This window comes from Equus caballus, chromosome 5 (genome assembly GCF_041296265.1).
Source record: "Equus caballus isolate H_3958 breed thoroughbred chromosome 5, TB-T2T, whole genome shotgun sequence".
NCBI lineage: Eukaryota > Metazoa > Chordata > Mammalia > Perissodactyla > Equidae > Equus > Equus caballus.
The window spans coordinates 19,370,144-19,392,881 of NC_091688.1; the positions used below are offsets into that span (position 1 = coordinate 19,370,144).

At 39.1% G+C, this 22,738-nt stretch overlaps 1 long non-coding RNA gene across 3 annotated transcripts in view; it reads left to right on the top strand.

Moving 5' to 3' along the window:
- The window catches only part of LOC102149797 (uncharacterized), a 39,654-nt gene extending 19,083 nt beyond the window's left edge, over positions 1-20,571 (top strand). For all 3 annotated transcript variants that reach the window (XR_011439053.1, XR_011439051.1, XR_011439052.1), the window contains 2 exons: positions 17,829-17,962; positions 20,498-20,571. This is a non-coding gene — a long non-coding RNA (uncharacterized lncRNA). The remainder of the gene's footprint in view (positions 1-17,828; positions 17,963-20,497) is intronic.
- Positions 20,572-22,738: the final 2,167 nt, after the last annotated feature.

Here is a 22,738-nt window from a genome sequence, read left to right on the forward strand (position 1 = left end):
TACATTTATAAAAGAAAATATCATGCTGTATCCTATGGTTATTGCTGTGTTAACAAACTACCCCAAAACTTAGTGATTTAAAACAATAACCATGTATTATTTCTCAGGAGACTAAGGGAGGGTTGGCTGATCTTGGCTGGACTCTGTTATGTATCTGGAGTCAGTAGGTTGGCTGGGAGCTGGTCCGATTTAGGAGGACGTCAGCTGTGATGACTTAAATGGTCTCTCATCTTCTAGCAGGCTGGTCTACAAGTGTTCATATGGGGACTAGCAGTGTACCAAGAGAGGGAGAGTGGAAGTACACAGGCCTGTGAGACCTGGATTCAGAACTCAAGCAAAGTTACTTCTGTTGCATTCTTTTGACCAAAGCAAATCCAGGCGCAATTCAAAGGGTAAAGATTCCGTCTCTTGATGGGGGAAGTAGGGGAGTTACAAGGTCACATTGCAATGGGAAGCCATTGAAGCCAATAATGCAGCCAATCTACCACAAATACCTACCTCCAAGAGGTGTGATCAAGAGTAAGTAAGAGATTATATAAAGTACTTAGCACCCCGTAGGCAATCAAAAAATTCTAGTTCTTTTTCCTTTCATTTTTCTCCCTTATTTTTTTCCTATTAATGAAAGCTGGAAGTGTATTCGTTTTCTTAGCTTCTACATTATTATTCTTGGACTTGAAAGAAATCCCAAACTAACTTTTTTATATGAATCTGTCTGTTCCATTCTATAATTATATAACATGTTATATTTTCTGGTCCTAACCGTAGAATTTAAAATATATCTTTAAATAAATTAAAATTTATTATGTGTATAATAATGGTCCATATGTTGTGCATAATAGAGAGGTGGTTAGGGACACCCACTCTGGAAACAGATTTCCCGGGCTTGAATCCCTGGGGCAAGTTACCTAATCTGTCCTTTGTAGAGAGAGAAAAATAATAGTACCTTGTATCATATGATTGTTATGAGAATCAAATGATTTAATGTTTTTGAAGCCCTTAGAATGACGCTTAGCACATAGGAAACTCTATATGAGTAGTTGGTAAACAAATGAGTCAATAAATAAACAAATCTCTTCCATCACCTTCAGGTTATCAGTTTACTGTATGATCACAACTTTACAACTCCAGACATTGTGGACTGATTTCAGCACTCTTTCCCCCCAAGCACATAGGAAACCTGTATAAATTGTTACTAAATAAATCAATGAATAAATAAATCCCTAACTTCAAGATATCGCAGCCATACACTGTGCCGTATGGAGGTAACCACTAGATGTTGTTGACTGATTTCAACACTCTTCTCCCAGAGCCTCGTGTGTCTTTAGAATTCCTCTCAACGCAGTACTCCACAGCTTTTACAAATCGTTCCAAGCAGATACTCAAGAAGCACACTATTTTTCCTACCCAGTCTCCTGGGCTGGTTCTGACCCTGCATTCCAACTTGGCGAGATACTTTTGGGTCTTGAATCTTTCGTTTTTTCTTCTACCCTTCAGCTTGAGGCCTCCATAAACTTGAAAATTGTGTCATCATCTTATTTTTGAGTAAAAATATTTAAGACAGACCACTAACCACACTCTGTTGCACTCCATGAGGAAACTCCTTCCATGGTGGCACAATTGTGTCTTAAATATCTTGAGCATTTGAATTGTCAACAAATTTATAATCCACACAGGTTTACTTTCACCATCTTATCCACCAAATGCTTTGCAGAAATCTACTTACACAGTGTCTATAGCATTTTTTAGAATCACCAACTGAGCAGTTCTATCTATAAAAGCAGTGAAGTTAGTTTGAAATCACTTTACTCATAGTAAAATATTTGCTACTAATTATTATTATATTACAGTCCAATTTTTTCACAAAACATGTTTACAGTTTTCCTGTAGACATTTATCAGTGAGTGGTCTATCTTTTATAGACTCTAACCAGTTATTCTTTTTCTCCGTGATTTTTTAATTGTTTGGAATATTTGGACAATATATATGTTTCCTTTAAAAATAGTTTCAAAATTGTATAGTTATATATATACATTGTAATAAATACAGATATATTAAAAAGCAAAACAAAATAAAAAATAATTACCTTATATATGCCTGTACACAATGGAATATTATTGAGCCGTAAAAAAGAAGGAAATCCTGCCCTTTGTGACAACATGGGTGGACCTTGAGGACATTATGCTAAGTGAAATAAATACGGCAGAGAAAGACAAATACCGTATGATCTCACTTACATATGGAATCTAAAAAAGTTGAACTCGTAGAAACTGCAGATTGGTGGTTGCTGGGGGCTGGAGGGTGGGGTAAATGAGGACATGTTGGTCAAAGGGTACAAACTTTCAGGTATAAATGAATAAGTTCTGGGGATCTAATGTGCAGCATGGTGACTATAGTTAATAATGTGGTCTTGTATCCTTGAAAGTAGCTAAGAGAGTGAATCTTAACTGTTCCCATCACACACACACAGAAGGGTAACTATGTGAGGTGATGGATGTGTTAACTAACCTTTTTGTGGTAATCATTTCACAATATATATGTGTATCAAATCATCACATTGTACACCTTAAACTTACACAGTGTTATCTATCAGTCATATTTCAATAAAGCTGGAAAAAAAATTACCCAAATTTCGCCTAACCAGAGTAAGCTAGTATTAATATATTGGTGTTTTTCTTTCCTTCCTCTCTTCCTTCTTCCCTGTCCCCCACTTCCCCTCCCTCCCTCCCTTCCTTCTTTCCTTCCTTTAATGCTATCCATACTGTTTCCTAGCTTTTCTAAAGCTTAATAATCAATTATTAACATACTGCTATGTTATGAAATAATCTTCCACAATACCACTTTTGATGGTTGCATACAGTTTTGGTGTATGAATGTAACATAGAAATCTTCGATTCTGGGGCACTTGTTTCCCAGTTTTTACATTGCAAATATTGTCATTTTCAACATTATTTTTTAAAGGAAGGTTAGCGTTGATCTAACATCTGCTGCCAATCCTCCTCTTTTTGCTGAGGGAGACTGGTCTTAAGCTAACATCCGTGCCCATCTTCCTCTACTTTATATGTGGGACGCCTACCACAGCATGGCTTGCCAAGCAGTGCCATGTCCGCACCTGGGATCCAAACTGGCGAACCCCTGGCCGCCAAAGCAGAACATGTGCACTTAACCACTGCACCACCGGGCCGGCCCATTTTCAACATTTTTACGGATAAAATTTTGTGCACAACCATAATTATTTCATTAGAATATATTACTAAAAGCAGATTTGTTGAGTCAGAACATGCAGCGTTTTTAACCTTTTAATAAATTTGTCAACTCCCTGCCTCTCAGAAATATTGTTGCCTTTATATTTACCATTGTCTGCTCTGGTTATTAATATTTTAAAAAAATTCTTTTTCTTAAGTGAATTTGATAGATACAATGTTATCTAATTGCTTTAATTTGCGTTTATTTGGGTAGCAGTAGGTTTAACTTTTAAAAAATAAATACTAGCCCTTTTAATTTTCTCTTTTGTGAATTTCCTATTTATTTCCTTTTTCTTCTATTACTATGATCATTTTTTCTTATTTATTTATAAGAGCACTTTATATTTTAGTGTCAATGTTTCATTGTCTGTCATATATGTTATGAAAACTTTTTTCAGTTTGCCATTTGTCTTTAATTTGGATTTTGTTGATGTGTATACAATTTATTATTTTTTTAATATTTATCTTTTGTTTTTTAAAGATTGGCCCTGAGCTGACATCTGTTGCCAATCTTTTTCTTCTTTTTCTCCCCAAAGTCCCCCAGTACATAGTTGTATATTCTATTTGTAGGTCCTTCTAGTTCTGCTACGTGGTACACTGCCTCAGCATGGCTTGATGAGTTGTCCTAGGTCTGTGCCCAGGATCCAAACTGGTGAAACCCTGGGCTGCAGAAGTAGAGTGTGTGAACTTAACCACTCAGCCACCGGGCCAGCCCCTATATATACAATTTAAAATTGTGTGTAGCCAATCTATCTATGACTTGAAAAAATAAAATTATTGTCTTTCAGTAATTTTGCATAATCAAATATTTAAACCCCCTAGAATTGACTTTTTTCATATTACTCAAGTCAGAATCTTCCTTGACTGGTTTCTATTTCCATCCTTTCTCATTCATGTCAGTGAGAACAGTCATGCTCAGGGCAGGAGCCTGAGTTAGAAGTCCCACTGTTTTGACTAGTGTGGCATTTACCGTGTGCTTATCAGAGAAGCCAGAGGAAAGTTTTGTTGGAATTTGTGTTTGTTCTGACCTCATCGATAAACAAACGACAAGCAGTAGGATATATTGGAGTATATGAGGAAGCCATTTGGTGTAAACCTAATTCGGCCTGACCTTGTTTTTCCAAAAGGGTCTGATGTGGCCATGGAGTATGCATTGTATATCTGCTTCAAGCATTTGCCCTGTCCCAAAGACAAGAACAAATGGCCTTAAGATAAAGATGCAACTTCCCCCACATTGGCATTTCCTTAAGGATTAGCCTCTCTCCCTAGGCTAAGAATTGATTGCTGCGCTCACCCTGTGACCACCCAGCTGGAGACAATAGACCTGCTACCTGCTGTGTCCATCAATTGCTGTGCACACAGAGCAATCTTGTGACTATTGTAAAAAGGACATTTCAATCATATGTGATACACGCTCTTTGGTGGTATATAACCACTCTGTACACTCCCACGCCTTTGGTGCCCTTTCTTCCCTGGGGAAGAAAGGCCCTGTGCTAAGCTAGTCCTCAGATCTGGTTCATAATAAACTCACCCCAATTTTTGTTTATAGATTGGTTATGGATTATTTTCGTCGACACATCTTATTTTCTTCTGCATTCGCATCATCATTGTTTTTTTTCTCAGTTGAGACAACCACTTCCTTCCCTTTGCTCGGGAGCACATTCTTTAGTGAACTCAGTGGGTGTTACAAAATGACTAAATCGAGTTTAAAAAATCAAGCTGAGCCCTCAGGCATCACTTTCTTTTATAAAACCTTTAGTATTTTTATTATTTTAGCTCAACAGCATTTGTAAGCTGTGAGTTTCATCCATGAAATGGGTCACCAGATAGAGATAGCTTTATCATTGAGTGCCAAAGCCCAAGACATCTTTTTGTCTCTAAAGAGGCAACATATAGGCGAATACTCTTGTGAATACCTAAGCGAACCAGCAAGCAATTGTGATAGGATGGACTCTGCTGCTGATTCCCTATGTAAAATTGTTCAAGAGAAAGGAACAAACATTTATTAGGAACATGTACTGTATACACATTTATATCATTAAATCCAAACTACAGTTTTGCTGAGATTACGTATAGGCATTCTGATTTTCAGAGGAAGAAATTGAAGCTAAGACATTAATCAGCTTGCCCAAAGTCATACAACTATTACAAGCTTGAGCTGAGATTGAAATACAGGTGTGCCTGGCCCCAAAACATTTGGGCCATTCAGGGTCATTCCTGCCCTTACAATTGTTTACACATCAGTTGAATTCTTGGCTGAAGAATATACCTTAAATGAAAGATCAAGTAGCAAATGGGTGTGGTATTGGCTAGTCTGTGTCTATGTCCTCTGAGCCCTTAAGGCACCCAAAGTTGGAACACAGTTGTTTTGTGGTCTCTTCCCATGTACCTCGTTTAATGATGGTCGGTAAGACACAGGAATCTGACCTTTTCGGTACTTCTTTCTTACGTAGTCTCAGAATTTCTAAGAAAAATGAATTAATACTTACTAGCCACAGATTTATAGTCCTAGAACCACTGACCCGAATAGATCATCTAATAATCTCATTTTTAATTTTTAACACACATACCACACTAATGGGGAAAAAAAATAGACTTCACTAGAATTCATTGCAAGGCATACTTCTTGACGAGATGGTAATGAGACAATGTCTGATTCTTATTAAAGGTCGTAAATAAATGATTCATAACCCAAACAAAAGTATAGACTCTTTGATAAACATCATTACTATCCCATGCGTTGTCAGTGGAACATGCTTAGAGAAACATGAAATGAGAGCTTTCTTCATACCTATTTTAGTTTAGTTGTCACTTATCTTTCCTGACAGTTTAGAATTTAACCTAGAGAATGAGAAACATTACTCAAATTTGGAAAGAGTTGCAGAAGAAGTTTATCCAAAGCTTGCACCAGGAAGGGACCACGTGATGTTTGTTTTGTTTATAGGTATACAGCTTTGCCTCCCTAAAGGACTGAATTTCATGCTCAGGATTAAAAGTAGTAAAGTGCCAGTAAACATCAGTCTCTTTGGAAAAGCTACATAGGATTTTAAATCTAAACCTTGTGAACATTACTCCTTTCTTCATTGTTTGACTAAATCTGTTTTCTCTTCCTATGGAAACTAGCTTTTGTTTTGAAATCTGACATAGTAATAGGTTGTTGCAAGGGAAAACAAGAGGAAAGCAATATAGGGTTTTTTTTTTGGTGTTGTTTATATGCACGAGTATAAAGTGTTTATTATTTTTAAGCCAAGCTTTTTGTTTTACTTGTTTGGAAAAATAAACCTCTCTGTGTCATAATGCATTGCCTGCTAGTTTATTATGGAGCCATATATGGATTGTCAATTATTTTTTTGGGGGGGATGGGTGGAGAATAAGAATCTCATGCAAAACACATAAACAGAGTAGGATAAAATGAAACTTATCTATAAGTAAGGGTCTAAGCGGGCAGCTTGACATAGTGGAAAAAGTCCTGGATGCAGAGTCAGGAGATCTGTGTAAATGAGAGGTACTTGTGGGTGATTTCACTCTGAAATGTTCTGTGACAGGAAGTGGACTTGGGAGAAGAAGGAAGAGGGGCTTCAAGAGCACTGTAGTGGTACCATGAAGGTTAAACAAAAAGCATGGTTCTGGAAAAAGACTGTGTGTGCCTTCTTTTGGGGAAAGACCACCACCCGGGGAGAGGTGGGTATGTCAGTGAACCTCAGGATGTGACTTTGGAATGATGTCTGGTTTTGGTGGGATTATGCTTGGTTGAATGGAAGGAATTTCTGCCTAGAATCATCCTGTCTTGTTTCTTTAAAGACTATGAGGCCTAATCAGGGATCTGTACTTTGCTGGTAGAAGCGAGTGGAGCTAAAGACTCAGATGAGATCTCCTGGAAAATAAATATAAGTAGAGAAAAAGGAGAGAATCTCAGAAACCTCCAAAGTACAGAGGTTGGGTAGAGAAAGAGGAGCTTAAGAGTGAAAAAGAAAAGGCCTGTGAGGTAAGAGGAAAATTAGGAGATTGGTTGACAGTAAGGCCAAGAGAAGAAAGTGTTTCAGGAAATAGAGCATGGCCAATAATGCTAAATGTTGATAAGAGGTTCAATAAGATGAAGGCACATATGTGTCTAACAGATTTAGCAACAACAGGTTGTTGGTGACCTTGACAAGAAAGTAGAAGAGTCAGAAGCTTGATTGAAGTGGTTGAGATGAGATTGAGAGGTAAGAAAGTGACGATAGGAGATGTAGTTACTTTTTTGAGGTTTTTGCTGTAAAGAGAAGGAAAGAAATGGAGTGAAAACTTGAGGGTACTTTGGGTGAAGGGAAAGCGATTCTTAAGATCAGAGAAACTAGATCAGATGAGACGGATTCTTAAGAGTGGGAGAGACAGATGATATAGGAGAGGGAGGGCGTAATTGCAAGGTAATGAAGACATGGATCAGGAGATCCCAGCGGAAGGGGTGGGTTTTTTTTAATAAGGGACACATCTACCTTAGTAACTGCAGAAAGAAAGTAGAAAGAATAGGTACAGAAGAAAGTAGACATATAGAAAGATAAGGGAACTCCATTTAAATTGTTTCTAATTTCTCCGGAAAATATGAGGTAAGGTCATGGGCGAGAGTGAGACAGGGATGTTTGATGTGAGAGGAGCAAGTATGAAATAATTGTCTATGAGAGTTGGAAAACAGATATACTGGAGAAGAGTAAGTAGGTTGTTGGCAAGTGTCAGGTATCCATTTACGGCTTTGAGCCGTGAATTTATGGTGGAACTATTCAGCAGCATGAAATTTTTCTTTATCAAACTTCGGTTACTAGAATATGGTCAGAGTCGAGTTTAATTAGGTTTGGAGATTTTCCAGGAAAGTAGGAAGGAGAAAGGCAGGGGGAAAGTAATTAAAGTGGTTTGCATGTGAGTGACTTTTTCTGGGTAGGGAGGATAGTGAGGACATTAAGGGTGACGGACTGGGAAAAAGTCGTCAGTAAGTTGAGGAGTGATCAGGAAGTTGAATATGTGACCTACAAGGAGGCAGAAGTGAGTGAATTGTACTCTGATAGTATGGGCTTCAAATTAGCCGGATATTTTAAAGAAGGAAAGGCAAATGAAAGCTTGATAGTAGCACTGGGAGGTGTGGGGACATCAGCCAGGCTTTGAGGTTCATGGGCTATGAAGGAAAAAGCAACCTTTGTTTGTGTCCTTAAGAAGAACAAAGTTTCCATTAGGGAAAGAAGGTGAAAGAACCATTCAGAGAAGGTGAAGACAGCCTGGATGTTCCATATGGCCCAGAAAGGAGAGGATAGAGAAGGAGGGAAAGGATGCACGTAGGACTATGGGATCCACTCTGGAGGGAGATAGAAGGATGAATGATGGGGTCTTAGAGTTCTGAGAGTGGTTGAGCAAAAAGGGATAGAAGGCATGAGAGGTTGGTCTCCGTGGCCTCTTAATAGAAGGCTCAGCAGTTCAGACCTCAGCCTTCTAACTAGAAGGAACAGGGAACTGCAGACTAAAGATGCTGTGTGGGCTTCACTGGGTTTCTGGACTCTCTTGGAGTCTCATTGCTGCTAACTAGCTGCATGCCCTTGGGCAACTTCTTGTCTGCTTTCACTTTCCTCACGTATAAAGTGAGTCACTGCCGTGCTCATGTGCTGCTTTGATTCTCTAACATGGCCCCTACCTCCTGCCCAGTCTGTTGCAATCCTAGCCATTCTTTAAGAGTCTCCTCAGAAGCCACCTTTACCATTAGGCTTTTCTCAGTTTAATTACCCATTCCAACCAAATGTGATCTTTTTGTTCTCATAAACACCGTAACTGTCAGAACCACCCTGATGGCAATCACTTCTCCAAGTGATACAGTTACTTTTTATCTATTATCTTTGTCAAAAACTCCTTGAGAATAGGCAATGTGATGCCTTTTTGCTCAAGTAGATGCTCAGTAAGACTTTCGAATGAACCACCAAAGTCAGCTTCTGGAGGACAAAATGGTAATGAAGTAATAGAGACCATTAGAAAGAAAAAGTGAAAATAACCTGTGTTATACTTCAAATATGCATGGGACATTTAGCTAAGCAGAAAATGTGATTTCATTAGGTCTAAGAGTCGTTTGTATGGCTCTTGCTACAAACTTGAAGCAGGCATAGATATAATAAAGCTATTAGCAGAGGCTGAAGGAATCCTGTCGTGTTAAATGGAAAATGGCAGAGGAAGAAAGGAAGCGGTGGAAATTCACGTTTGACAAAGTATTGAAAATACAGGTAAAGCAAACTGAAAGGAAGAATTCTTAGGGTTAAAAAAATGCAAATGTAGAATTTGTACTAAATACTCAGGGGGTGAAGAATTTCTCTAGATTAATCGTTGCCTAAAAAATGTATCTCTGTTGGGAGGTGTATTAGTTACTGAGCTGTGAAATCTGCGTGACATGATTTGGAACATGACGTTGCTTTCTCTGTTAAGTGGAGTATTTTAGTAGCTACACTTTTTGAATCAAGCATTGAGTCACATTATCTGACAAGAGAGAATGTACTTCTTGGGATCAATGGGACAGAATATTGGAAACTGGAATACTGTTGGAAAATTCCAGAAGTTCATGTTACGTAACAATAGCACCACCACCACTACCATCAATAACAACAACAATAACAACAAAAACAGTAACAAAAACTTTCTGTGCCCTAACTGTGTGTCAGTCTCTATTCCATAGCTTTACGTGTTATATCAGTTAGCGTTCAACCAGAGACACAAAACCAGTAGGAGATCTGTACTAAGAGATTTATTGCTAGAAATTGGCATGCGTGATTGTGGGGGTCCATAGCTGGGTTGATAGGAAGGACAAGCTGGAATTCTTGGGCGCGAGGTGAAACTTCAGTCCACAAACAGAATTTCTTCTTCCTCTGGGAAGCCACAACTCTGCTCTGAAGGCCTTTCAACAAATTGAATCAGGTCCATCCAAATTATCAAGGATAATCTGATTTTCTTAAAATCACTCGATTATGGACTTTAATCACATCTACAAAATACATTCAAAGCAACACGTAGATTACCGTTTGCTTGAATAACTGGGGACTGCAGCCTAGCCAATCCCTGTGAGGCAATTCACACAAGTGATAAATCTCGGAGCACAGGTTTGAACCCAGGTGGTCTGACAAGGGACCTGGGGATTATGCACCACGCAGGAGTGCTTGTAGGAGAGGAACCAAAGCCTTACATAGGTTCTCCTCGGAAACAGCTCCGGGGATAGGCCCCTCATATTTCCTGGAGAGAATTAGTCCTTTATAACCAGATTGTTGGCTCCTCTCGGGCTGTCACATGGAGGAATATTATCCAGTAGCCAAGTTATAGTGGTAAAAAGAATTCAAAATCATTAGCCCTCTGGAAAATTGCTTAGTCTCGTTAGTTTCATTGAAAGGGTGTAAGAGAAACAAGGCAGTGCATCTTTGTCATCCTGTTCACCCCTCAATATTGTAGCCCCCCTTTATCTGTTGATTCACTTTCTGAGATTTCAGCTATCTGAGCTCAACTGTGGTCTGAAAATGTTAAGTGAAAAATTCTAGAAATAATTCATAAGTTTTAAATTGCGTGCCATTCTGAGTAGTGTGATGAAATCCCCCGCTATCCTGCTCCATCCACCCTGGGATGGGGATGATCCTTTTGTTGCACGTGTCCATGCTGTATACACTACCTGCTCGTTAGTCCGTTAGTAGCCCTCTGGGTTATCAGATCCACTGTCTTGGTATCCCAGTGCTTGCATTTAAGTAACCCTTATTTTACTTGATAATGGCCCCAAAGCGCAAAAGTAGTGATGCTGGCAATTCAGATTCACCAGAGAAACCCTAAAGTGCTTTCTTTAAGTGACAAGGTGAAAGTTCTCAGCTTAATAAGAAAAAACATTGTAGTCTGAGGTTGCTAGGATCTACGGTAAGAACGAATCTTCTACCCGTGAAATTGTGAAGAAGGGAAGAAAAAACTGTGCTAGTTTTGCTGCCAAACCTCAAATTTGCATGTATAGAAAAAAACATAGTACATACAGTATTCAGTACTATCCGCGGTTTCAGGCATCCACTGGGGGTCTTGGAACGTACCCCACCTTTTACTGAGACCACAAATGTAAAAATTGGTATTGAGACAAGGGTTAAGCTTAAGTTAAAACTCAGGTGATGGCTATAGAGGGCTTATTTTAATCTAAATCCTTCTTAGCTATAAGAAGAGAGAGCAGACCATCTGGTGGAAAGAGTAAAATGAGATGAAAATGCTAACAGAGTCGTGAACAGAAAGGGCAATCCAGTCACTGTAATTGCCAGGGGGTGGTGTGGGGATGGGTGTGTTGTCGTGACTGTCTTTGCCTGAGTCTCTGACTATGTGTGAGTCCTGGGGGTCCTGGTGGGGAGGCTAAGATCAGCTGGTGTCAGGGTGGATCCGACAAAAGCTGTAAGGAGGTGACAGTATGTTGGTTCCCAGCCCAGAGTGCTGCTGAGCCTGGGAGCTGTCATCCCTTGGTGACCCCTTGCTTTCCTTGCTGCCCACACCGGTTTCTCTTCCAGATCCCCGGCCGAGTGTATTTTACCTCTCAATAAGTGCATTTTCCTTCAGGGTCTCAGTTAGATACTCTGATAAACAACAAGGATGAGAAAAACACACACTCGTTGTTCCTGCATCTGTGCCAGACTCTGCATCCCTTACTTTGATTGCGAGCTTTCTTGAACAGTGCTTTCTACAAAAGGGAAGAACTGAGGGAATAGGCTGGATATTGGCCCCCAAAGATAGAAGATCCTAATCTCTGGAACCTGTGAATTTACCATAGATGAAAAAAGGGTCGTTGCAGATGTGATTAAGTCTATGGGAGATTATGCTGGATTATCCGGGTGGGCCGTAAATCCAATCAGAAGTGTCGGTAGAAAAGAGAGGGAGATTTATCACAGACAGGAAAGGAGAAGACAAATGGAACACAGAGATAGATGGGGGTGATGTGGCCCCAAGCCCAGGAATGCCAGCAGCCACGAGAAGCTGGAAGAGGTGAGAACAGGTTCTCCTCTGGATCCTGTGGAGGAGTCTAGGGGAGATTTGGGGAAGTGATACTAATTTTGGACTTTTGGCCTCCAGAACCGTAAGAGAATAAATTTGTGTTGTTTTAGCCTGCCAGTTTGTGGTGCTTTGTAACAGCAGTCATAGGAAACTAAGACAGCTTCCGAAGTTTTCATTCAGATGACTCCTAACACCTCGTCATCTACGGTAAGTCTTCCCAGAAAAGATAAAGGACCCCTAACAGTGCTTCTTCACCTCATCCAGTGCTCTATTTACTTGATATGCAGGAGAAAAACCAAATGTTTGTTGGTTCGTTGTATTATATTTACTCTTGGTTTGTTATAAGCTAAAAACTGGAAGGGAATTGTTCATTTGTTTTGTGAAATATGCAACATAATGGTCTCTAGGTGCTGTTTTAATGGTAGAGAACACCTATAGAAGACGTTGAAAGAGACAGAATTATGAGAATAATGAGGTTTGTTCTTCAAACCAATGCCTGGTTTCGTTTCTAGGACTCAAAGGCCATCTGTCTCCTTTTCTTGTTGTGGCTGCTGATTCCTGGCTCTGTTATTTAGGCAATGGACAAGGCTTCTATTGTCTTCAATTATTATAGCTCTTTTAGGTTAATGCTCATTTAGTATTACAATTCTCTATATTTAAGGCCTTGAATCAGCTTTTAGGCCAATGATCCAATGACAATAACAACAATAACAACAATAACGTAAAGTGGGCTTTATATTATTTTATGCCATTTATCCTCACAAGAACTCTATAAAGGAAATACTCCTGTAGATGAAGAAACCGAGGTTCAAAGCATTTAAGTAACTTATCCAAGGTTGGAGCTAGTGAAGGGCAGAGCTGTGTGCTTAACTATGACATGATGCAGTCTCTTAATCTTAAATCATTCAATCGCCCTGAATGATCACAAGTCAGTATCTCAGAAACAGCCCAGACATGTCCACTCTCTCCACCTTGGAGCATGGCCCCTGGCTCACTTTCCATCTCCACCTTCCAGAAAGGCTGAGGCAGCCTTCTTTGCCTCTCTGAGTCCTACAAAGAAAGAAGGAAAGAAAAAGGAATATACAGAAGACTTTAAAAGAGAAAGAATTATGAGAATAGGATAAAAAAAAAAACCTCTCCTCTTTCATTAGGCATGGATCGGGATGAGGATGGCTTGCTTGTCCACTTGCCAAAGCAGTTTAAGGCAAATGCAAAGTAAGCAAGGTTATGGGAGGGAGGAAGAGGGAAGAGGAGACAGATAGTGTATTATATCAATTCTCATTCTATGATGTGAGAGTTTTCTGATTATCAATACAATCTTTCTTACACATAAATGCATTTTTTAGCATTTTATTACAACATTTAGAGTTTACTTATAGCCTTTCAATTACCAAGTTTATCTTAAACTCTCGTGCATGCTTTAGCATACAGATCTTTGGAACAACTGATTTGTACACCAAAGATTTGGTTAGAGTCTTAATTCCTAGAGAAGATAGGTTCATTTGAATTTCTAATTTAGGATGTATTTTCATGTTTTTTTTTGTTAAAATGTTTTAATTGGTAAAATTTACAATAATTTGGCTCTTTTGTCCTCCCAAATCAAAGAATTTAGAAGAGAAGGAAAGTCAAAGAGTATGTGCTCAATATACAAGACAATGTTAAAAATCAGTTCATTTTAGCAGCAACATTGGGAATTTATAGTATTAGCAAACAGGATGTATTTTCCTCAAATCTGGGCTTGATAAATGACTTGGCCACATCTGTTACTCTGCATGAACAGCCCCCTAGCATGAATTCTAAGTCTTACCAGGAGACACTGGTTTATTGTACATTTAGAGTGGCTTTACCGTGTGTACGAAAAGTCTTATGTAAAAGAATGTTAGCCACAAACGCTGGGAAACAGCCCAAGTGTTCAGTAATAAGAAACTGGTTAAATATACTATAAACCCATAAGACGGAGATTTCACATCCGTTAAAAATGCAGTATCTATACTTATATGGAATAATCCTCACGACATTTATGTATATATTTTTAACTTTATTGAGGTCATATTGGCTTATAATATTGTGTACATTTCAGATATACATTATTATATTTCAATTTCTGTGTAAACTGCATCGTGTTCACCCCAATAGTCTAGTTTTTATCCATCACCATACTTATGTGACCCCTTAGCCCTTTTGCCCTCCCCTCACTCCCTTCCCTTGTGTTAAGCACCAATCTGTTCTCCTTATCCATGTGTTTGTTTATCATTCATATATGAGCGAAATCATATGGTGCTTGTCTTTCTCTGTCTGACTTATTTCACTTAGCATAATACCCTCAAGGTCCATCCAGGTTGCTGCAAATGGCACAATTTTGTCTTTTGTATGACAGAGTAGTATTCCATTGTATACATATACCGCATCTTCTTTATCTATTCATCCGTTGACAGGCACTTGGGTTGCTTCCATGCTCAAGACATATTTTTAAATGAGAAATGAAAGATAGAGAATAGTAGGTACAGAAGACTACAGTTTATTTTTACTTTAAAAAAATTTTACTTTTCATTTTGAAATAATTTTGCATTTACAGTTACAAAAATGGTACAAAGAATTCCTGTTTATCCTTCACCCAGTTTCTCCAAAAGTTAACCCCTCACATAACAGCAGTGCAACAATCTAAACTAGGAAATCAACATTGATGCAATTCCATGAACTATTCTACAAACTTTTTTCAAATTTCTTTCAGTTGTCCCACTAATGTCCTTTAGTGTACTTTAATCTTGGGCAACATCTCCAATTCATCAGTCTTTTCCTTTTATGACTTTGACACTTTTTAAGAGTATTCACCAGAAATTTTGTAAAATGTCCCTCAACTGGGTCTTCCCAATGTTTCCTTATGATTAGATTCAGGTTAAAATATTTTTTTTTGGCAGGAATATCATAAAAGTGGTGCTGTGCCCTTCACAGTGCATATCAGGAGATGCATGATGTTGACATATCTCATTGCTGGAGCTGTCAACGTGATCACTTGGTTAAGGTGGTGTCTGCCAGGGTTCTCCATGGTCAAGTTATTATATTTTCCTTTTTTAGTTAATAAGTATCTTGTGGGGAGTTAATTTGAGACTATGTGAATTTTCTGTTACTCATCGTACTTTCTTGTCTACTAATTTGAGCATCCATAGATGAATTTGCCTGAAACAATTATTACTGTGATGTTTCCACTTGTGTTTTAAACAATGACGTACATACTTATGCCTGTATCCATGCAGAATATCTCAGCAATGATACATCAGAAACGGCAAAAAACAGTTAGCTCTGGGGAAGAGAACTCGGGCAGAGGGTGGCTAGACAGCCAAATCAAGGTGCTGTTTCACCATGTAACTTTTCCGCAGTGTGAATTTACCAGGTTCATATCTTATCATTTGGTGAGGGATAGGGTGGGAACAAATCTGTTGATTTAAAAAGTAAAATAATCTTTTCAAATGACGAAAGAAAATCTTTTGCTATCAAATTGATAAATTTGTGATAAAAATTACTGGAAGAGAAGAGAAGCTAAATTCTACTTAACAAAAAGCATTTTACTGTTTCTTTAAATAAAAATCAAGGACCATTCCTTATGTTCTCTGAAAGCATGGCTACTACCACTGGGGTTAGTGATCCAGAACTGTAGCTAGCTGGTTGGTTCATTTTACCTTTAAAATATAAACAGGATTAAAATCTTACTTGTTGCAACTTGTGATAGATTTTTAAACAAGTTCTTCATAATCTGTCTTTTGGCATAAATATTAATTCTATAATATTTATATTCTATAATTCTATAATATGATAAACAGAAACATCAGTTCAGCAACAGAATATGGCACACCTACTATTGAAAGCAGCCATGTTGAGCAAGTGTATTAGAATTTTATTTGAAACATCGTATTCCTTTTCCCAACTAAGAGAAAATATTTGCTTTAAAAATTCCAGGTCATATGCAACTGTGATTTCTTATCACAAACATATTCTTATGACAAAACAGAGAAGTTTTAGAACCATTCAGAATGTTCTGGAAGCACTGACTCTTCTTAAGCTCTACTTGTCAAATGTGACATCTCTGTGTTGCTTCTCTGGCTGGTGGGGTGCCAGTCTTCCCAGCTCGCGAGCACAATGGGTCGTATGTATATTTGTAACGTGGCTGTCTATCCTTTCCTTCATTAGAAGGTCCCCCCTTTAACATGTGAAATTAAGTAGAAGACTTGATCTTACAGATCTCTTGAGTTGTCCACACAGAAGTCTCTTCAACGTTGTGCGGGATTTCCCATTGCTCCCATTTCCACCGTGCCCCCCGGTGGTGATATTTTTGACTCTTGTTCTGTTTCAATCCTGTCATCTGTGGATGAAATAATGCTCCCCTCGCTAGAACCACAGGAGAGATGGTGAGGGGAAAATGTGTGTGTATTTTTAAACTGGCTTATTTCTTTAACCTTCCTGAGACTTGTGTAGTGGTTAAAATAGCACTGTCAACTAAAACTTTCGGCAGCGATGGAAATGTACTATAATTGGCACCATCTGATACAGCAGTCACTAGCCACATGTGGCTATTGGACACTTGAAATGTGGCCAGTGCACCTGGAAAACGGAATTTTTGGCTTTATTTACTTTTAATTAAAATTTAAATGGTCACATGTGGTTCGTGGTTACTGTTTGGGACAGTACAAGTTGAAAGTGCTTTCTGGAATGTGCTTCTTGCTAGCTGTGTGATCTTAGGTAAGTCCCTTAATTTCTCCAAGCCTAATTTTTCTCATCTGTTGGATAGAGATAATTATGTTCCTACTTCATAGGCTTGGTTTGAGGATTAAATGATATATGCAGAACACAATGCTTGCTTTATGAAAAGAGCTCAATAACTCTTAGCTGCTATTTATTATGCAAGTTATAATGGCCCCAATCCACTTTATTGGCAGGAGAGTCTCATCTTTTTTGGCGATTACCGCCTCTAAATGTTTCTAAGTTTCCTTTGATGCACACTGTGGCTATGGATTAATGCTTTTTGATGTTTCTTTGCAACCACCTCACTGGTGGGCGTGGGACAGGAAGTTAGTGAAGGTTTCTTAGTGAACTGGCCCACCTGCAGTCTTTTTTTATTTTTTTGAGGAAGATTAGCCCTGTGCTAATATCTGCTGTCAATCCTCCTTTTTTTTTTTTTGCTGAGGAAGACTGGCCCTTAGCTAACATCCGTGCCCATCTTCCTCTACTTTACATGTGGGACGCCTGCCACAGCATGGCTTGCCAAGCAGTGCCATGTCCGCACCCAGGATCCAAACCGGCGAACCCTGGGCCGCCAAACTAGAACGAGTGAACTTAACTACTGTGCCACCGGGCGGGCCCCCACCTGCAGTCTTGAAACCTCATTGGCTTCCATGGTTCCCCCAGACTCCAGTGTGAACTCTGCCTAGGTGCATGCGGTGGGGGTCATATTCCTCCTTGACATTATGCTCAGTCAGAGGAATCCCCAAACAATGGGAGGGGGCCCCAAATGAGCACTTTAATAGAACAGCTCTTTCAGTTTGTACACACAGGCACTTTCCCCAAGGCTCTCATAGACAGGGTGTCTTTTGACAGGTTCTGGCGTCTGCTGCATACTGTGTCCATTCCTGTGCTGCCCGCAGACTATGAAACCCTCAATCACCATGGTGAATTTCCACTTGGAAGATCTGTTGTCCTGTCTTCACTGTGATGTCTTGGCATCACTCGAGGTAAACCCTGTGACTCTGGGTCCTGGGCTATTTACTCCCTTGAGACTTCTCATCTCTAAATAATTTAGAGCAAAATGGACAAGTGGGAGGAGGGACTCCATCTAACTCTACCTGGTAGCATCTGAGACCCAAATGCAAACAGCTCTCCTGGGGAAAGATGGGGAGCCTTAGGCCCTTCACGTCCTCTAACTTTTGACCTTTCCTAACTTAGTCCCTAAAAATTCAAGCCCCATTCTTTTGTGATTCCTTCCACAAGCAGTGGACTTTCCTAACAATCACCAAAATATGAGGGCATTGATCTCATAGTAAATTCTTCTTAATTTAAGAGTTTATTGCTATCTAAAGAGATTTCAAGGCAGTCCTAGAGAGAATATTTGTTTTACAGGACAATTGTGGAATATTACGTATGAACTTACTGTGCTAGTGATAAGAATTATGTCTATTCAGAAGAGAGAGGTAAATATGTTTCAATCAATTTTTTAAAAAGTGGTGGCATGTGTATTTCCACCTATTTCTTTTTGAGCCTCTTCACTACAAATGTTTATTTAAACGAAGAAATAATCAGTAGCTCTTATTTTGTATAGAAGGATTAACAAAATTCAATCCTTTGTGATATGCCATGGGGAGAAGCATTCTGAAATTCATATTCATTTTAAGACAATGAATATATAATAAGAATGAATCATTGAATTTAAACCTGTGGGTTATGTGTACATGCTTTAAACATTACTTCAACAATAAAGCAAGAAAATCAGGAAAATTTTTCTTGCAAAAGATCCATAATACAAAAGTGAAGTATACCAAAGGAATAATAATATAAAACATCCTTTCACACTCATGTACTTTGTAATTATTAGTTAATGATCCTGTAATTTTTGGCATGACCTCCTTTTGAAATTTCCTTTATGTATTCTGATGTTTGGATTTCATGTGTAGTATTCACAGTTCTTGTGTACATGAAAAGGAGGAAGATTTTATGAATAAAAGTTAATATTACTGTTTTAAATGAGAAGAAATGTTTTTAAATTTTAAAAATATTGCTTAACCAAAGAGTGCCTTTAATTATAGAGGAATATGTGGTCAAAGCCAGAATATTTTCCAATATAAGCCTACTGAAGCCTGGGGATTATTAATTAATTGTGATTAGTTGATATAACTTCAGAAAATTTTAGCCTCTGATGTGTGACAACACTGTATTGCAAAGACACTGATCTTCGTTGCAATAGTCATCAAGCTCAAAAACAAAATTAGCAATATCAATTTTGTCTATTATTTTAAAAGAATATATTGTTCCACGTGAGCAAATTTTCTAGATAAGTGAAGTTCCCCACCTCAAGCACTGATATTTTCTTTAGTAAGATTGTAAGTTCCCTGAGGACAGGGACCAAAAGTTGCTTATTTAAAATATATTTGCTAGTGCAAGAACTACGGCATTTGGCGCAGGCACTTAAAATACAGCTTTGGACTTTTACATTATTTATTTTTCACAGTCTCATTAAAAGCAGCAGGGTGGGGTAGAAGGAATCTTACCTGCACAGTCGGGTACAATTATCTGTTTATGTGTTTTCATCCTCTTGTAGACACTTAGCTTTCTGTTTATGTTGTCTCTGTATCCTGAGCAACCATCATGGTACCAGCTCAGTGGCCCTCACTAAGTGTCAAATGGCTTGACCTGAAGTGCTTTGGAATTAGAATGTCTGAGTGTGTATTCACCTTGCCAATTACTAGCTGAGTGACTTTTTGCCAATTATTTTCCCTGAGTCTCAGTTTCCTCATCTGTAAACCTGGGAAATGAAAGCCAAGTTTTCTGAGACTTGTGTAAGGTGGTTCCTGTGTGCGCACCTAACCCAGTGTCTGGCATATAATAAGCACCCAATAAATGTCTTCCCTTCTCTTCGTTTGTTTATTTTCAGGGCAGATATTCTTTTCCTTCGTTTTATAGATGAAGTCATCGAGGTGTAGAAAAGTTACGTGACGTACCAAAGTTCAGTTTTACATTTAGAAAAAACACCAGAATTAGACTCAATCTCCTGACCTCCTGCTCATGTTTCTGCTCTTAGATCATGCCACCTCATGTGTGTTTAACACAGTCCACCAATAGTTATTGGATTTGGGGGCTCCAGCTCAAACGAAGAAATAGATAAGGGAACAAATTTCAGACTAAAGGGCCATGAGAATTGTATTAATTTATGCAACAAATGGTCCTTCATTGTAGGTTTAATAAAAATTGCTGTTTGGTCTTATGGAAGATTAAAGTTGAATGTGGCAAAGTTATCGCCTTAAAGACTCTACAAGTGGTAGAAATAAAAACCTGAATCCGAAGGATGACGATGCAGTGCAGTGCGTAATAGGATCCTCACCAGTGGTGTAAAGGGCCAAGGGAATGTGGAGAGGTGGGAGGGGTCACTTCTAGAAGGTAGCATGTTTGGGCAGGTGCAATGAACCCCACTCCGTCACGGTGGTGTAGGGCTAAGGGGACTTGAGTACTGCTCATTCTCAAGTTCTTCAGTCAATGTTACTTATTCTTTGTTTTAGGTACTGTCATCATAGGAAGACACCTGGATTTGGATTCAAAGACAAAGCTGTTTATAAAACCAGTTGTGCAATTACTTCTGTTGCCTTGTCCCTATCTATAACAGCTGTTCTGGAAAGTACTGCATTTGCTTCCCACATTTAATTAGTCACTAATGACCAACACGGGCTATAAATGAGTTCTTTGCCCATTGTTGATGATTCAGGTCAAGCACGGCAGATGGTCCCTTATGCTGAATTCTCCAACAAGCATTTATTACGAGAAGATGGTCGAATCAAGTTCAATAGAACAGCCAAGAGCAAACAGTTTGCAGATGGCCAGGTTCCTAGCACGGGGATATGGTTCCTAGCCTTCCTTTTGAAGCAGACTTTCCTTTCTGCTTCCTTCTTACTCCTTCCTTCTTTTCTTTTCTTTCTTTCTTTCTTTCTTTTTTTTTTTTTTGCTCTTTTTATTTCCTATGTTCCTACCCAAGGGGAGTATGCCAAAAAAAAAAAAAGAAACTATGATTTCTTTCACCTTCCCAGGTGAAATTGACAATAAATTTAGGGAGATAAAACCTGAAACATAAAATGATATGTGAATACAGATAAGTGCAGAGTGAGGCAACCAAACCTATATGCCTAATGGTGAAGTCAGTAAGTGATCCACTTGAGGTGGGGTTTGCCAGGAAAGCTTCCTAAAGCCACTTTGCTTACTTTCTTTCCTGCTTGCTCCAAAGCAAGTTACTTCTGGTTCTAGTCGTTTAATTCCGTATACATTTTGTTCTTTATGCACATCATCTGGATGTCTGCATTTTTGGGGTTCTTTTTAATATCCAATCCAAGCTAACTGATGCCTAATTTTCTTGTTTCCCAGTGTTTATGTAGTATTCAAGCCTGAGGCTAATGTGTGATTGGTCTTTTTTTCTCCATATATCCTCACATTGGTGTGACTATAGCTTCCACACCGCAATTACAATGATCGTGTACAGGTGATGGTGATCATGAGAGGCCTTGTTTGGACCACCGTTTGATTCCATACTCCAAATGAAAACTTTGCATTGCTCAAATAAAGCAAGGGAAAGCCTTGGGAGTGTAAAGGCAAAGAACCAATATTTACAGAGCACATGCTATACTGGATACTGTGCTGCGTACTTTAGACAAGTCCACTCAGCTGTTGCTCACAATAAGTTCAGCTTGCAGATGAAGGAACTGAAGTTCACAGAGATAAGGCAACTTGCTTAAGATCATACAACTTGTATACGATGGAGCTACGATTCAAACCTAGGTCTCTCTCACTCCCAAATCTATAGCTTTTCTACTATGCTAAAAAGCTTGCCTTAATAGATGCCTTGGAAAGGATTCCCAGATGCTGGGACTGCAACAGAATCCCAGACAGGTCACTGCCACCAAAACCACTGCCACTGCCCACTGAGGGGAAGAACTGGAGTCAAGGGTTCCTGGTTGCTCCGGGAAATACTATGGAGACCGAGTGATGTGTGTTAGGAGAGGGGCAGGGAGGAGGGGAAGATAAGTGTGGAAAAAATGCTCCTCTATCATTAGGTTTAGATTCAGCCATGAACCTTCTGCACTAAAGAAGGTCTGTGTTCCCAAAGTCACAGCTCTATAGTGACATTGGTCTCTCAGCCTGGCTACTTGTTCACAACTACTTTGGGGAGAGTACAAGTGTTGTATCTATGAAGTCTAGATGGTGTCATTCACCTTGCGGATCCAGAACCAATGTCTCCTCTGACCATCTTAGGGCAGGGACCAGCCATCTGGTTAAGTCTCATTCAACTGTTGTGGTGTCTCTTTCCCTTAAGAGTCTCTTTGCCTTTTTTGGCATCTAGCCTTGGACAAAGCCAATGCAGTCCATCCTATCAGCTTTTATCATTTTTAATATCTGGGGAAATACACAGTGATCTTGGTTCCTTTCGCTTAGAAGCCTTTGGGCTCTTTATGTAAATTGCACACCTATTTCCAGAAATCTTCATGCTTACTTCTCAGTGACACGAGAGAGGGTTGGCTCGCCCTCATCTGCTAAATCCTGGAGCCTGGTCTCTAATTCACTCAAAATGTGCCCTCTGTTTAATCTCAGAAGCAGAGTAACCAAATCTGTGCTCCTTTCTGAACAAGATGACAGTCCTCTCTGTGGCCTGGTGCTTCTCAAGCTCAGCCCAGTCTTGCATCTCCTAATTTGCCCATCCTGCTGCCTTCCATGAAGCAAAGCCAAGTGGAGGACGAAGAAAGGCAATAGGAGGAAAG